Below are 18,383 nucleotides of genomic sequence, written 5' to 3'. Positions count from 1 at the left end.
TCTTCTAATCTAAAGTGTATTTCCCTAAATCATGAACTATTCCTTTAAAAGTAATGTGTTCAAATCAATCAAAACATGACAGGATAAAGACAACTAACTCCCTTGACACACATGTTAAAGTGCCTTTAACTCCATTATGTTATCTGTTTGTAGAATAAAAAGGACAAGGCAAGGAGGAGGGTCATTTAGCAGCTTGTTGACAAGGGGTCTTCAACCATAGACTGCACGGGCGTGTTCTCTAACTCAGGTCTGTGATAAAACAGGACATATGGCCTTAAGCCTTACGGTGGAATGACACAACCCAGGGGACATTTTACACCTCATTCCACTGTCCTTCTCAGGTGGAGGACCTGACAGTTTTTCATAGTTAATATGACAGTAAAACATCAGTAACACTAATGTTTCCGTCTGTTCTGTAACATCTGTGGTTTAAAATTACTATTAAATTGAACTTGGAGGACTGCTAATGAATGATATTGGCCCCCTATCTGTGTTGAACTCAGTATGCAATATTTTTTGTGTAACCTCACTACAAAGGTTAAATGATTTGTTTGCCATAATGTCTGACCCCTGTTCTTCTCTCTTCATTATCCCCACAAATACCCTATTGCTGATGTAATGCAGCTGAATGTATCTGGCTTGTCATCCCAGGCCCCACATGGTGCACGGCACTGTGGAGTGACAGATAGGTTGGAGAGAAAAAAAAGAGAGCAGCTTGAGTCGCAATCCGAGCTGTCACCTGCAGCTGGCAACCTGCAGAGAAAGCGCCAACTGTTGACAAGACACTGCATATGGTCCCGTTGATGCATCCTGTCAGTCTTTGAGGCTTTTATTCAACGTCAGTAATAATACTAACAAGATATGCGGAAGGAAGAAGACGAGGGGCAAATTGCATGAATTCCCTTTTCATTAAACAAGCTCTCTGATGGCCTTTACAGAATCATTAATGGATAATTAAATTCAATTGTGTCCTATAGATTTGTTGAACACAATGCTGCTTTCCATCAATGGATAGCTTTATCATCAACATTGATGATCTGCCTCTGACATTGCTATTGGTCATTTTCATTGTGGTTTCAATTAGTGCTTGACTTTTAATAAAATCTCAATAGAGCAGAGAGGGAAAAGGGTTGAGTGTAAAAGTTCTTGACCTTGGAAATAGTTTGGCAAAATTTGGCAAATAGTTTTGCTAATTTTTTCTGGAGCTTTAAACCGAATCACATATGAGCAGACAGTTTGCTCACCTGTCATGGAGATGGATCTGTTGATATGTTGGCTCAGTAGCTGTGATTTCACCCAAAGCTTTTTCTGTCGATCAGTTAATTGATGAATTAGCAATGTCTTACTTGAAAGCTCCAGCAAAAAGTAGTAAACTGACCTTGTGTTGGAATTAGTCTGAAGTGATGAAAACTGAATGATATGCAATTAGTAGATATGAATTTCAAGATTGATCATTTAGAGGTTATGCTATCAAAGAGCCAGACAAACATTATCAGACAAACACCTCTGACAGACAACTTACTACATCTTCACATAGGTTGTGGGGCCCATGCCCTAATGTTGTTTTTTATTCAAGTAACCTCTTAAAACAATAAGATAGAGGTTACTGCTTATTTAGGAGATTCCCTTTAAAAAATCCTTAAATTTGACCTCTGACCTCTAAGGGGTTCCACAAGGGTTAATTCTGGGACCTCTTTTTAATTTCAACATGCTCCCGCTTGGCGATATTATAAAGAAACATATGTGGCTGATACACAGCTGTATATTTCTCTGTCTTCTAATGATCTTTGTCTTATAAGCAAGCTGGTTGCCTTATATTTAGAACAAAAGCTACCTAAAAATAGTTCTAAATGAGTGTTATGAAAGTTGTGACCCTTGACAAACACTGTGAAAATCTGTGCAGAGCCTGAAACAGCAACACATAGCTGAGATTTTCTTTTAAAAATGCTTATCATTTCTACACCAAACAGGGAAAACACTTTTGCCTAAATTAAAGTAAAACTGATGTGTGGCTGTGTGTGTGTGAATGCAGTAAGCACTCTCCATGCTAACCCTCTGTCTCTGTTCCCACACTGCAGTACTGGCATCCACAGCTTTGACAGATGTGTTCCTCCCTGAAGCATACTCTACATCAATAGAGTTTGTACGTGGTATTGAGTGTGTGTGTGTGTGTGTGTGTGTGTGTGTGTGTGTGTGTGTGTGTGTGTGTGTGTGTGTGTGTGTGTGTGTGTGTGTGTGTGTGTCTGTGTGTGTGTGTGTGTGTGTGTGACAGAGGGGGATGCTGAGCAAGACGGATGGAGATTGAGAATAAAGGCAAGAAGTAAGCTGTCACTGTGTGAATTAAAAGTCACCAGCAGGTATAAAAGACAAAGAGTTCAAGGATCAAACCCTTTCAAGTTTTTATGTCATGGCCTCTTTTTTATCCTTACAGACTGTAAATTGTGATGCCTGTCAGTGAACTGGAACCTAATTGATCTGCATTGCAGCCTTAAGGAAGTTTAAATAAGAAGTCAAGGAGATTGGGATAAATCGTTATATCTATCGGTGTCACTGACCCTTATGGGAGCTTTAGGCAAGGGTGCTGAAAAAAAGGGGGCCAAAGGGTCATTAGCCCCCCACTTTACCCTCCTCCCACATTCTTTTAAAAGTCGCGGATCACTGTATCCCCGCAAATGCCTCTATATTGCTACACTTATGATCAAAAGATGTTTCAATCATTCCTGTCCACTCCAAGACTTTAGATAAAATAAAGCAGGCAAGCATAAAATGGGAAGAATATTTCCTAAGTGAAATGTTTTTTAATTGGACGCTTACATCCATAGGCAAAACCTATTCGGCACACGCAGGCAACCAGCAAGTCAACACACACCTTTTGACAGTTAGTGAATTTCTACTTGTCCATGTGAAAGTTCACATGAATTGGTTAATTCATGATATTGCATTGAAATGACAGGTCCAACGCATTTCCTTTTTGAGCAAAGGCAATCAAGGTGCTCCCAAAGTTTATTTAGGCTATTGCAGGCTATGAATGACGTTTCATCATGACATCAACAGCATGTCATTTTGATCATTTGCGATGGTGAGGCAATAGGAAAGTAATGTTTTCTTCTGATCTATTGTTAAATATGGATTTGGGACATGGCTGTTTACAATACAAGGACGACATTAACATTCCTATTGCCTGCTTGCTGTTACTCAGCCACAAAAGTGTAAATGTCTTGTAGTTTTGGATAATTGAACAAAAAAGCACTAATTGAACGCAAGCACTAGTTAGCTGCTTTGTGTTTGGAATAATACTGCCACCCTGTGGTACAAGCAAGCTATAGTTACTCTGCAAAAGTTTAGTGAGAGTCTCAAGTCTATCTACCGCTACACACACACACAAACACACACACACGCACACTTACTTTTTGTCCCCTGCACTTCTGAAATGAATCCAGCACTATGGCTTGAGGCCTGATTTGTGACCTTTATTATGTGAGGACCACAATTCCTTTCACATAGCCCGTTTGAATGACACTTCAACCATCATCTTTTGTATCTGCAACATCTAAGGCTTTTCTCTAGCTGTGAAACGATTGGATTGATACATATGGGTTGTCAAAACTTACAAAGTCTGAGGGCCCAAAACACAGTTGCTGAAGTTTCTTCTGTTCTTTTTTCAAGGACATACATGCTGGACTGAGGTACTTTGAAGAGTGCTTTGCTTGAGAATGCAGGGGTGGGATATCCTTCAGTCACTATTGTTTCAAGAGAGAAAAGAGCTTCTTCTGTCCTTTGTCTCCTATTAAATTCATCTTATGAGACAGATTCAGACCTCCTACAAGAACTATGTCTGTGTTTTATGTGTCTGCACATCAGCTTGAATGAAAGAGTGTACTGCCAAAACAATGTTCTACATGAAAATGAAACCACAAACTTCTTGTACTGAAATCCTGACAGATTAAACAATCCATTTATATATCCAGCACCAAACAAGTACCAGGACATCACCTCTGGTTTAATGGACTGTCTTGTCCTTGAATTTCTGCAGGTTGTTGTCCAGGGGATCTGTTACATGTCCAAGGTCAGACAGAGGCACTGGAGCCTGTGGCTGTTGAGTAACTGAATGCTGCAGGGCCAGCAGTGCAGACGGACAGTGATGCGAGGTGAACCGTGCTGAGCGGGGGTTCAAGTGAGCTGAACAGGCTGCTTCGCACTCCACGGGTGTTCTATTGCGCTGATATGGCAGGGGACAAGTGAAGTGCAGATCCAGCTCTGACACCAGGCCAAACATACCTGGAGAGGACAACTGAGAAATGAGAGGACCATGCAAATTAGGATTTTTCAGGCTTGTATACTATGTGTACGCATAAACATTTGATTCGAGAATGTATTTATCAACTGGAAGATCTGTATTGTAGTCCTTAAAGGAATACTTTTGCATTTTGGGAAATACACATATTTATTTTCTTTCTCAAAGTTAGATGAAAGGATTAATACCACTCTTGTTCGTCATTATTAAATCAGAAGTTACTAGCAGCCAGTTACAGTAGCTTAGCTTTGCATAAAGACTGGAAATAGCCTGGCTCAAGCGGGTAGCTCCGGGTCTGAAAAGTGAAGCAAATGCAGAAGTGCCTTAAACCTGCATTCTCTTTAATGGCAGCATGGGGCGACTCCACTGGCTTCAAAACGAAGTGCGATTGTATGAAAGTCTATGAGAAAATGACCCTACTTCTCACTTGATTTATTACCTCAGTAAACACTTTCCCAATGAGTTTATGATCTCAGTCATTAGTTTCAAGTCTTCTTCAACAGATCATAATGTTCATTTTGTAAATTATGGGCCCATTTAGACTAAAATGGACGATAAAGAAGGGTATGCTCTAGGGCGTGGCTATGTTGTGATTGACAAGTTGCTACCACAGCGACAACTTTGGTTAGGTAACATAACCATGGCATAACCCCAGATTCACAGAGTATAGGCGTAGCCTGAGCCGTCACTGTTTCAGTGTGTTTTCAGTTCATGGAAGTTAATCATAACATTTTAGTCACCTAAAAAAGTCTTGTTCAGCATTTGGTAGTAATAAAAAGTACTAGTTGGATGTTTCGTTTTTCGAGTAAGTACATTTTGTTTTAACGGTTTTAAGCCTGTTTTTCACTAGCGAAAATTAGTATTAGCATTAGCATTAGCATTATCAACCATAGACTGTAAATGAACCGTTCTAACCAAGCTAGCAACAAGCAGCTAGTGTTAGGGTCAGCTCCACCCTCTCATCCAAATATGGTCACTTCTGGCTCCAAAAATCCAAGATGGCAACAGTCAAAATGCAAACTCAAGGCTTCAAAACAGGAGTCCACAAACCAATGGGTGACGCCATGGTGACTATGTCCATCACTTTTTTTAGGCTATGGTCTGGTCCTGTCAGAATGTAAAAAAAACCCACCTACTAGCACCTCTAAATCTAATTACTATATTGTCTGCTTGTTTAACTCCTACAAAAACTAAAAGCATCAAGTTGTGGTTTTGGGTGTAGCCTACAGTTTGCCAGTTTGCCTTCTTTGTGCTAAGCTAAGCTAACTGGCAGCTATGTTATATCTCATTTGCTTAGCCTGTACAAAAAATGAAGTGTGAAAAAGTCAAACTATGGTTTTACAGGGGGTTTCCAGTCTTTATGCAAAGCTAAGGTAACCAGCTGCAGGTTGTAGCTTCATATTTAACAAACAGATATGAGAGTGGTATCCATCCTCTACTCTAACTCTCTCTCTCTCTGTTTCCCAAAATGTTGATTCCTTTATACCTTTAAAAGACATTTATACTCTAGAATCCTGATCCTGATCTTGCATATGTTTTCAGGCCACAAACCCCAAGATATGATCCAAAGATAGGTCGGCTTAAACCTGCAGATAAAAAAACATGTCCAGGATAACATCATTTTAACTGTAATCTCATTTTACACCACAGACAAGCTCTGCAACTATGGAAACCACAAAGTTAAAAGTTTGGATGCTATTAGTGCACTAAGCCAATATGGCAATGTTGTATCTTCTGCCTGGCACAGTAACAAATGGATGGCTCTAATCAACGTAATCGTCGGGGAGAATGAAGGAGATGAGAATAAACATGTACAGTAATGAGCCATTTGTTTCCAATCACTAGGGTGTCAAAGAGCCGCAAGCTTACTGAAGACAGTTTTTCAAAGCAGGATGCAACATAGATGGAGATAATTACAGCACCATCACACCTTGTGATTTACACTCACTGAATGGCATTGAAAAACTGGAGAGAAAATTTGCAATAGCACTCAGCATAAGCAGAAACAGATGATTGATGATGACAATGAAGACAGTGATTGTATAATTTAATCTAGAATAGCTCCTCCTGTCTATGAATAATACATGCTTTTATCAACACAGAGAATGAATGGGGTTGACACTGATGCTGACTAATGCGAGTCAAGGAAGGACACAGAGGTAAGTCTCTCAAAAGCTTTTCAAGATCTCCCTCCATTCTACTGAGCAGTTTTGGATTTCCACTTCACGGCCCATTTACTCTTCCTTGGATGGTAGCCAGAATCAGCTTTTGTCATTTGGAGCATCAGAGCAGGGTGTATTGGATAAGAGAAATAGTAGTCCCAGTGGACCTTCTGTCATAGGCAGTAGGCCTGTGCATAGCAGTGGATAAAAGTGTCTGCACCTTTAGCTGCTTGTTCTTATAATGGTGGTACAGTTCACAGAGAGCACAGAAAGTTTGGTATTCATGGACTAAGCATGTGGCTGTTCCACATATTTGTATGCACCCATAATTTAGTTACTTAAAAGAGTATAAACTCTTTTATAGATTTGAAACATGGACATCTGCAAAAATGATTTTGTAAAGGATTTGCAGTTGCTTGACCACCTGGGGCGAGACTGGTGAGTGATGTTTGAAAAGTGGTTGCTGAAGATCAAAAAGGTTGTATCAGCTGAAGCTGGCAACCTGGACAGGGAGCAGAGCAGCTATAGTGCATAGCACAGGCAGCCCTCTATATCTCTTGATTGCCCTGAGGTTAATATAGAGGCGTGCAATTATGTAATTTTGCTCTAGACAACACTGAAAAGGCAAAACAGATACAATAATGTCATTTGATCGTGTGTGAAAGCCTCAAGTATGTTCCACAGGTAATTTCCGCATGACACAAGCTTATAAAGGCAATTTACTGTTGTTTTTCACTCAGCAGTAATACATTTTGTGCCCCCGGACTTGGCTGTTAGCTTAGACAGCTTTAAGTTATTGTGCACATAAAAACAATGCAGGCAGTTAGAGTCCAAAGCCAGTATTAGTGTTTTGTTGTTATCTGAAATGGGTTTCATGTTGCCACACTTATCCTTCACTGAGATAAATGAAACAATAAGTTATTGATTTAAGATACAATTCTATTGTTTCATCCTCCTTGTGAATCTTTTAATTCTGTTATTTTTGACTGCAGATGAAACATTAGGATCGTGATACAACAGCAACCATGAGGCTGCAATCATTTTTAGAGATGGGACTCGTGATGGCCACTACATCTCTGCCGTTGATAAATGACGAGCAGTGATTTAGCTTGTAATAACTGCTATTCTGGGACTGACGCTGCTGCATCTGATTTTGACCTCCCCTGTCCTCGACCGGTACATGCGGGGTGACAGGGAGACAAGGGTGACCCATAAGAGTCCTTTCATCCAAAATGGCTGGAAACAAACGGCTGGCCAGCTCTGACCTCTATCACTCATGTTTTTTGCTCACACATCCATCCTGTAGCTGCAGCATGTCTCACACTTGAAATACAACCACCAGTCCCCTGAGATCAGAGATGCTGTGTGTGTACGTGTGTGTATGAGACTATGTGCAAGTGTTGGTGGCAGTGTGTAAATGTAGTCATGGAAAGTTTGCTTCCAACTACATCTAAAGAAGCCTGACAAAGCTTTCTACACTTGTAAGCTTGCAACACCATGCAAGACCTTCAGAAGCACAACTTGTGTAAGTCATCCAAAGTGGTTACCTTGGCTTTTATTCTCTTGTCACTCAACTCTGGAGCTTCAACCAATTAGCACACAGCACCACAGGAAAGTGAATCTCATTAATAAACCAAGGCACATTATTTAGGATGGAAATTAAAGATTCATGCTCGATACTCCTAAAAAGACAAGTACGGCACTTCAAACCATCAAAGTGCACTTTATGAATTAGCCTTGGTTCATCTTTCGGGAATATCCTGAAACTTTTGAGGTGATGTCACTTTTAATATTTACTCAATGGCCCAGCTGTATGAGGCCATGCTTCTGACAGCCAATGCATCAGGAGTTCTCAGCAGTTGGGAAGGCCATCTGTGTTTATTTTCCATTAAGTGTGGCTCTCTCATCTCTCGTCTCTCATCTCTCTCTTCATCAAGCATACACTTTACGTTGTATGTATCCATGAATTATTCAGGGGTATTGAAATGGGCTGATCTCACTGTAGGACAACAAGTGACCCCATACACTGTACTGTACTCACTGATTTATATTTGCAAGCATGCCAACACAGATTCACCTCAAGCAACAGTGCTTCTGATGCATGCTCAAATAATCTTAGTATGACACAAACTGCTAAAGCTGACACAATATGGAAAGCATGTCTCTAGGCAAAACACAGCATGGTTTGCCCCAAATTGGGAATACAGAGGAGCTTGTGTGATTTAATGCCAAATTCATGGGATAGGCTGTGTATGTGAGAGCAAGTAATTTGCTGGTGTGAGGTGGGATACTAAATTGTCTGCGCTGAGGATGAGGGACCACATGATGTGCACTGGCTGTACGCCCAAAATAAACACCTTATTGGAGAGTTGGGGTGGTGCTGGGTAAATGGCCCGCAGGCATCGGCCCGCTGAGGAGTCCTGACAGACATCTCACCCAATTAGCATTCGGCACCTTGCCTACCGCTTTGGGCAACAAACACCATTTTAATGTAGCGCAATTTTCATCAAGAACAAGCAGGATGAGTCTTGCCGGTGCTAAGTATAGAAGGAAGTTCAGCAAGTCCCAGCATGCCCTCAACACACACACACACACACACACACACACACACACACACACACACACACACACACACACACACACACACACACAAACACATGCACATTTTAGAGATATTTCAGTTAAGTCTCATTAACAGTCTGTACATTTGCATTCACAAACACCTTTGTATTTTTCCACAAATGAAATGAAAACATGAAATTACCTCACAAGATCACAGGCACCAAATGGCATCAGCAGTGGTATAATGGAATAAAATAACTGATAATATTCAGAACTGATTACATAAAGTCTCATTCAAGACAACCTGAAAGAGTCTGTAGATGCATGAGGCTCAATGAGCTTTGAACAGGCCTGTACAACAGTGTCAATGACAGGTCCCATCCACCTTCTCACAGTTAAACATCTTCTGAAGGCTGTGAAAAGACTCTTTTGTCAACCTTCCACTTCTCCCATTCACAGGAGGAGGTAGTCTGAATGAACTCACTGTATTGCAGTGATGGAGTAAAAATATTATATGGTGGCCATGTAAGACAAAAACATCTGTTAACAACTGTACCTGTGTATACATGAAGAATTCAACTAAAGTTGATAATGTCAATTATGCTCATGGGCACATGATCTAAGCTGGTTCTGCATGTTTATGTCTTAAACTGGACAATGTACACTTTATATTCTTCCTGCAAACATCCAAAGCATACAGTTTTTAGGTTGGTCTCCATCCAGGCAGCTACTGGTTTCAGTCTGTGCACAGTGTAAACAAAACTCTTCATTACTGGTGCATTCAAGGAACATCCAGTGCCCAGCAGGTTGTATTCACAAGCTGCTGTCAGAAAATCAGACACAAATACAAATTCAGTAACACAAACTGCTCATTTAGAAAAGGATAATAACACCTTGGTAGTTTCTGGTATTAATAAGATGATGTTGGATCCAATGTTAAAATGTCCTTGAATGTACCAATAATAGAGTTGCACTGCATTACCATGAGATTAAATTTTAACTTTCACAAAGAAAAGCCTGCTTATGGATTTCTGTTATGAATCACCTGTCTAATTGTTTTAAGTCTCAAGTTAATGTAATAACTCATATTCTGGAAAAAGCTCAGTGGTCAGGTATAATACGCAATTTGTAGGTAAATGGATAAAACATGGAAACCACTGGTTAGTGGTATAGTCTGAAGGACAGCATCCAAGGTCATTGAAGCTACTGCATGTCGCTCATGGTCAGATCACATGGAAATTCTTCACATGTCTGTGTAATGAAACTGGGCAAGGGAGTGAGTAACATCTCAAATAGTGCAAGCTAATATTTGCTTCAACATAAACACTACTTTTCTGCCCAAATGAGAAAATCATTTCATCCCTTTCTTCTCTCATTAACTTAATCTTTTATTTATTTATTTATCTATCTATTTATTTATTTATTTATTTATTTATTCATCTTATTAAATTGAGTCACAAAAAGTACACATCAAAGTGTTCATAAGAAATAAGAAAAATGAGCAAGAAGAGAGAAAATGAAAAAGAAATATAAGAGAGAGGGGCACTGGACTGAGAAAGAAATTCATTTTACTTTCATTACAAGCTTTTGTTTGAAAAATTGAATTCTGAGTAAATTCATCCTTGGTTAACAATATAAAGTAGCAGTGTTAATAAAAGTGTCAGTGTAAAGAGCTTTGGAAAAATAATCAGGGTTAGAGAACAAACTGATATTTACATATCAGAATTTATCCAAATTTAAAAAGGTTAATGAAAGCAACAGAAGGAAAGCTGCAGAACAGGTAATGAAATATTGTTAATCTGAGTTTAACAGACTGTGAGGCATATTAATTTGATTCTGCTGATGATATTTCCAGCCCTGCTGGGCTGTGCTGTTTTTAAGCTGTCCCCAGGTGAAATTAAAATGCAGTCACAGGCTTGGCATGACTGGGGAAACCTTTATTTCCAGTTAACTGTGTCTCCAAATTAGTGCCAAACAAAATGAAAGAAAAGTTACAATAGAGGTTGTGCTGAAAGAGTCCACTGCCTTATGTGTCACAACTCACTGAATATTTCCACTCAATCGATAGGGGCAAGAACCCAAATTCACGCCTCACATCTCAAACTTTCAGTCTAATGGGACTGACAAAGGAATTGCCTATTAAGCTAGCTTTGGCCAAACATATGTGTATGTACAATTCTTTGTCCCTTGGGTGCCATTAGAAAAGCCGACTAGGTTGGCCTCTAGTCCCAGTGAGGGGCTAAGCTGCTGTAATTTGCAGCTTCAGAACAGTGAGTAGAGACGGTCCCACCATGTGGCTGTGTCAGGGCCTTGCAGAGCTCCAATAATGAGGCAGGTTGCCTCATTAAAAGCCATGAGGCTTGCACACAAAAGAAGCTGACATCAAAAGCTTCCACGTTGCCTTTAGTATGCCTCTGCTCACATGCTTTTGACCAAAGTACTAACGCTGCAATACTAAAGTCACAAAAGATCTCTCTGCTACTGCACCCGGCTCCCTTTTCCTGTTGTCTGGCACCCAAAGGCAGCTGTGTGTTGCTGTGCTCTTGGGTACATTTGTCGGTGGTAACTGAACAGAGATCATAAAATTCCTTGTGGAGGATGCAAGTTATAGATGTATGGGAAACTTAACTTACCACCACCTTCTCTTAATAGATTTTGATAAGCAGGTGTGTAGACCATAGATAAAGAAGTCACTCACAGTATAATAATGTTTCACTTCTTTATTTTTAGTAAACGGCAGGGCTCTAGGGATGGTGATGTCGGTCTGTTGGTTGGTCCACCACTTTGGTCCAAACTGAGATATCTCAACATCGATTGGATGGATTGCTATGAAATGTAGTCCTAATGACTTGTCCTAATGTGATACCCTGACTTTTCCTCTAGCGCCACCATGAGATTTACTTTTGTGTTTAACTGCTCTTGGGTGGATTGCTATATCATACACGCATCCATGTCCCCTAGAGGATCAATTGTAATAAGAAGTGTGTTGAGTGATAATTAGCTAGTTAGCAAGTCACCAGGGTAAACTAGATGTTAAACATGGCAAACATCAGCATATTGTCATTGTGAGCATGTTAGCATGCTGACTAGCATAGCACTGCTGTGCCTAAGTACAGCCTTGCAGAGCTGCTAGCATGGCTGTTGTAGTTCTCTTCTTGATAGCAGCAGAAAAGTAACACACACAGAATTCTCAGCATTTTTACCACAGCTGCAAATTCTCAGTTAGCTGAATCAAACAAGCCCCCAGGAAGTGCTTTAAAGCCAATTTGACATAGTGGCCAAACCGTGTAATTACAACTTTCGGGTCCGACAGGGGCCCACAAGCATTTTTCCTGCACACAATCATGGGAAAAGGAGCAGCTGTAAAATGGTGGATACATTTTTTTGAGCATCACAACCCATGTGAAATGACTTGTTTCAATATCAGAATTGCACAGCATGCATTCATCCGGGTAACCTCTTTACATCAGGAAGTGGCTTTTTTTGCTTCATGCCACTGCCACTGAGCAACTTTCATAGGAATGAACGGTCTGTATCCAATTCTCTTTATATATCATCCATGAAATCACATCATTACCTCCACAAAATAAGTTGAGCTGCAACTGATAACCTGCATGAACATCAGCAGCATGGTCTTCAATAGAACTTCTTCTTCTTCTAGACAAATTGACTCATCAATGCAGGAAAAGTACAGGTGCAATTAATAACATTAATGATGACTGAATGATGACCCTGGAATAGTGCACGATGAGTCACTAGTATGACTTCCTTGGACACTTGAATGGAACCAAGTCATTGTTAATGTCATCAGTTCCTCTCTGCTTTACCTGCTATGACAAGTCAAAATGTCTGCTGTGAGTATTGCTCACCTAAAATAACCTGTTGCAGGTACGCCAGGAATAAACTAGTTTAAGGGTAAAAGGTCAAAATCCCCATTAAAGCCAGAGGGGACACAGAATTCATAAAAATAGATCCAACACAACTTTGTAATTTTTAATTTCTTTATTGCTAAGGGGTGTCCACTTTTCTAATACCAATGCATTTAAATTGCCCAGCTCAGTAAAATGTCTTGCAATTGGCAATATACAGTATATAAACATAAATCACATTTCTGCTGAAACAGTTTGTATTTCCTACCTATGTAAAACGAGAAAAACTCACATCTATACATGGAAGTGCTGGAAACTGGAAAGGAACTTTTTATGAAAGAGTCCCCTTTTTTCCAAACATCAGACTTCACTTACATGTTGGCAAGATTACAGGATCTTTTACTGGGTTGCTATACAGGGATTAGGAGATGCAACATCACAACCAGCCATTTAAAAGCATGTAATGTATAAGGTGGCTTGGAGTCAGGGACATTATGACTTCCATCTTTCGTAATATGATATATTATTCAGTGGTTTAAATTTCTGGGATTCCACACTGGTCATTTAAAACTGGAAGCGAAGATTTTCACTGCCATTGACTGAGCCATTAAAGAATTACTCCTGTCTTTCCTCTGTAGGCATTTTGCCATTTAGCTGTATAGAGTCACAGGGGGACTGATGGTGTGTGAGTGTGACAGGAAGCAGATGAGATGCGCTCTGACAGCTCAGCTCCACCACTGCTGGACAGCAAATGTCAGGAGCCAGACAGCATGTGTACAGACAAGAGGGGGAGTGATGAGTCTGGGTATTTTATGGGTTTAAGAGTGTACATACGTCTCTCTGTCTGTCATGTTTGTGGTTTTGACAGACGTGTAAAAGTTTAAGTGTATGAACATCATGTGCATTGGCTTTAGGGTTGCAGGAAACTTCACTGTACTTCATGTACTGTACTGTACACTGCAGGCGCTTCAAGTGTGTAACCATCAACACATGGGTCCCCAGTTGCATCACAGTGAACTTTGGCAAGTCTTAGTGGATGTGTCGCCAGAAAAATTCGAAGCTCGTGAACCTCAGGCCATGAGGAGGTCAATGAGGTATGGCTGAGGATAAGCAGATAAACTTTGCTCAGGCATGAAATGCTTTCCAAGGAATGTGAACAGAGACACAGAGAGATGCAGAGAGATTGAGAACGAAAGTGACAGAAAAAAGAGGAGGCGGAAAAAGTGAATGAGTCACCATACAGAACACAAAACATATTCTTCTGTTCTCATGGAGATGAGTCACAGTGGATTCATGTACAATGCTGTTTTTGATGTTTTGCCTTTTGTCATATTGTTGTATGATCTCTGGCATTTGCCCTAAAACAGGTCAAATCTTGCCCTGTAAAAGCCACTTATGGAGAAATGTCACATAATTTGCCAAGATTAATCTAGATTTTGACTGTATCTCTACTTCTTTGCAAAAGGTGATCTTCTGAGCCCAGTAGGCTCGGAGCCTTGGTGGGTAGCAGTACAGCGAGAAGCCTCCTTATGGCTTGTGATTTGGGTATTCAGCATCAGTGTGGCCACTGAGTGCTGCTGGAGCTCAATATTCACCTCTGTGACAGGGTTTAGCATCACAGTCTTGTGCTCTCTGGCCATTTCTGGCTTCCTATCAACACTACATCAGTTCATATGGGTAGTAAAAGAAATCCTGCATAATACATCATGCATCCAATTCTCTTTTTTGCTGTTTTTGACATTTTAAACCCCAAAACATTATTTCAAAATTGCTTGGGAAACATAATTTCTCCAATGCATTAATATTTTAATATAAAACAATGATAAGTATCCACAGTATATGATTCAGAAATACACATTATGATGCCCATGGGCCTCATACTTTGTTTATATTTTACTTTTTTGCCTTTCTCCTTCCTCTTACTGTTGTGTCATTCCCAAAGGTTTGCTGATGAGTAATGATGTTCAGCTGTGGGGGCACTGCCTGAAGGTGGATCTGTGTCTTTAAAGTAAGCAGTCATATCTGTCAATGCTTCACCATTTCCCTCACCTGCTTCATGCTGAGTTGAGTGGCTTATCTTTATTCTTTTTGACATTTAGTTGATTACATTCTCATTTGAGCATTGTTGCCTTTTACAAACAAGAAGCTAACACTGATTTTATTTTATGCTCATTTTATAGTACTTACAGAAACAAATACAAAAAATACAGGGTGTGCAGCATTAAGTGTTGTTTAAGTTACCATGCTATTTTCTGGTGAGGCCAAAAATATGACAGTTTAAAGTAAATGTCCAACCTGAATCACAAAGACTGCTTAAAAGTTTTGTCTGGATGTCACTGAAATGACAAATATTCTTGCCTGTGTAACTGTAGAGAAGACACTATCTATGTATTATCTAACTATAGGCTCAATTTGGTGAAAAACCTGGATTTACATGCTAAAAATAATCTCCAGTTTGCAGCATTTGGGTTATGTTTAGGTCACCTTTAGGCTACTATGACTCTACTTTGCAGTTTCTGGGGTGTCATTCATCCATTTGGCATGGGTCTGTCTGGAATATTTTCACTGTTGTGCAGAAAAAACATGGGTTTGAACATCTGACAATATACTATGGTAGAGGTTTGGTTATGTATGGCCAACAGCCCCTAGAGGTATTTATCACTTAATGTAAACACATATCATGTTTGGGGCATTTGCTGAAATTCCTGCTTTTGTTTTTCTTGGAAAGACAGTTGTTTGAATATTTTGCTCAGTGTAAGCATCACCTAGTGTCAGTGTGTTGAAATATACTGAATGTCAAATTATAATACAGTATAGATTGTTTTCTGCAGTGCATTTTAAAAGAAACAGAGGCAGGAAATTAAAGGGAAAACAGGGCTACAAGACCAGTAGCTGGAATTGAATTAGAGGAAAAGCTTGACAGAAGAAAAAATAGGAATAACAACAAGACAAATAACAAGAATAAGAGCCAGTTTGAGCCAGCAGGCTTTCTCTGAGAGTAACACTTTGGATCTAGCACAAAATATCAATTTAAACAATGTTTAAAGTTAGTACAGCGAGTGGCAAAGTATAGCAATGACACAATGATCCTAGCAAATGGACATTCTTCTCCAGTGATTGATATGAGATCGATATGAGTTTGAGAAGAATGTCCATTTCCTTGAAGTGAAAAATATATATAAATATAATATAAATGGCCTCTATTAAGATGATCTGGCATTCAAGTTGAAACAATTGGAACTTCCCAAATGCTGTACTCTCAGCAAAAAGCAATCCTGGCTCAAATCCACTGCAGTGATTTGGAGCGAAACCTTACAGAGATGCATTTGCTGACAAAGGCATTCCATTTTAAATGGCTTCAAACATCTGATGCACTCAGCTGCCTTGAATTCTTGTTGTTATGGGATGTTTGCTATAAGGTACAACACTAATGGATACAAATATTGGAACAAACTGTGAAGCACTCACTAAAAAGCACCTGAAATCAACATTGTGCAGGTGTCATTTCAACTGTATAGGGTAGATTATGAAAGCTGAAGAGTAGTTTCATCGTACTACATTATGAGCTGGTACATTTTGGTGAAAATAATGGTGAGAAGATCCTCTTGTCTCTCAAGATCGTTGATTTATTGCCTCCACAGCGTTACATATAGACACCAGTCATTATCATTGATTAAAAAGAACAAATGATGAATGGAGAATCACATTAGTTCCTGTGGAGTGACTCGATATCAGCTGACTTTCTGATTACCAATCACATTTGAACACTTCCCAATCACACTAAATCAAGATAATGAGACAGACTTGATCTGACAAGCTTTCATTATTATTCCAATTATTTCCTCTGCTGGTTGCTTCAACTGCATTGCTACAGTAGTTAATTGTTCTTTGTTCTTGTTCTCATCACCAAACCTGGTGAAGGCATCTCTCATCTTATGCCTGATGTGTATTCTGTAGCTCTTGGGAGGGTAAGCAACTCACAGTGTATTGGAGAAAAAGCAATTCCACTATAAACTCAATGATTCTTATCTGAAAATTCTCACTCTTTATTATTATTTTATGAAGCGTACAACTCTTGAGTTATGTGTAACATACAGTATTTTGCTGTGTTAAGATGTGTAAATCCAATTGTGCACAACTGCATTCTGGATAAAGTACTTTTGGTTGGTCATTCACTTGTTGAGTTCCTCAGTATGTGTGTGACAATAAGTGACGTGCAGCACTGTGTCTGTAAGGGTTTGTTTTTGTGAAGAGGACAGTCCCACTGTGCTGCCAGTGGGTGGTGGATGGACTCAAATGAGGGGGCCGACAGTGATGACGTGCCATTGCGAAAACCGTGAAAGCTAAATATATAAAACAAACAATCCCTCATTAAGATGACAGAACAGCAGAGAGAAGTAGAAGCATCCTAAACTCTGAGAAAAATGTGGGTAGATTTTGTGATAAAGGAGGGTACAATACTACATAAATAAATGTTAAAAGAAAAAGTACCTACACATATCTAGCCACCACTGCATCCTTGGTTATGGCATTTTAAGTAAAGCTATGGCACATACTTCCCGACTTCTTTTGACTTTTAAACTTACTTGCACATTCTCATTCAGGTGTCAGCGAGACATCTGTTTGTCATGCACTTCCTGCCTGCCCTTCATCTGACTCATCATTGCGAATGCAGTTGGCACAGCAGTCCGTCAGTGCCAGCGAACAGGTAAGAGGCAGCCCTCTGAGCATCTCTCTTTAATGTTGGAGCTGTGGTGTCGAAACAAAAATAATTACAAGTTAATGAAGCTACAGTACTCATCTGTATAGCTAAATAATTTCCCTTTCTGTTTCTCTGACTCTCACATAATATAACACTATGTCCCACAAAACTATCAGAAGGTCAATCTCACTGCTCACGTACCAGTATATTATATAAACTGATTTTTCCTGTGAATGACATGGCATCGGAGTGATTTTAAGTCTCTTCATTCTGAACTACGCCTACAGGGTCAGCAGGCGTTCTCACTGCTAGAGGCAGAAGACTTGTTGTTCAAACCCACATACGAAACTGGGTCATGCTGTTTTTGGTAGCAGGATCTAATAGTGTCTTTTTGGGCCACATTCACAATATTTAAGGGTGAATGTTCAAATTAAAAAAGTTTTATCTATGAGAAAGCAGACTGTTCTGTGAAAAGTTCCCACTGTTGAACAGAAGTCTTTGATTTCATAATAAGTAATAAATGTATAGCACAAGCGCTTTGATGTCATGTCTGTCCTCTTATTTCAGAGGATGTGTTCATCTTTGAAGCAATAATTTATATCATTTTAACTAAAGACAGTGGTGGTGCATTTGTGTTTGTCTTGAGTGCGTCCTCTTTTTGAAGTAGACAAGGTTTTGATTATAGTGGAGTAAAAAATTCAGATGAGTAAAATTCACTCAAACAAGCTTCTAGTCTATCTTTTAAATTACCAAAACAGGAGCAAAAAGTTGTGTTTTAATTGGGTTTGGAAGAT

At 39.6% G+C, this 18,383-nt stretch overlaps 1 protein-coding gene across 7 annotated transcripts in view; it reads left to right on the top strand.

Moving 5' to 3' along the window:
• Window positions 1-4,997: 4,997 nt before the first annotated feature.
• chrm5a (cholinergic receptor, muscarinic 5a) overlaps window positions 4,998-18,383 on the top strand; it is a 30,698-nt gene continuing 17,312 nt past the window's right edge. The window contains exons 1-5 of one of the 7 annotated variants that reach the window (XR_006091613.1): window positions 4,998-5,099; window positions 6,397-6,453; window positions 14,830-14,895; window positions 17,492-17,595; window positions 17,877-18,042. The gene's annotated coding sequence lies outside the window, so the exon portion shown is untranslated. Of the gene's footprint in view, window positions 5,100-5,338; window positions 5,362-6,396; window positions 6,454-14,829; window positions 14,951-17,491; window positions 17,596-17,876; window positions 18,043-18,383 lie in introns of those variants that run through there. The other 6 variants (XM_042388034.1, XM_042388036.1, XM_042388035.1 and 3 more) reach the window with 6 other exon arrangements.

This window comes from Thunnus maccoyii, chromosome 16 (assembly GCF_910596095.1).
Source record: "Thunnus maccoyii chromosome 16, fThuMac1.1, whole genome shotgun sequence".
Classification (NCBI taxonomy): domain Eukaryota; kingdom Metazoa; phylum Chordata; class Actinopteri; order Scombriformes; family Scombridae; genus Thunnus; species Thunnus maccoyii.
This window is presented reverse-complemented; position numbering and strand designations above follow the sequence as displayed.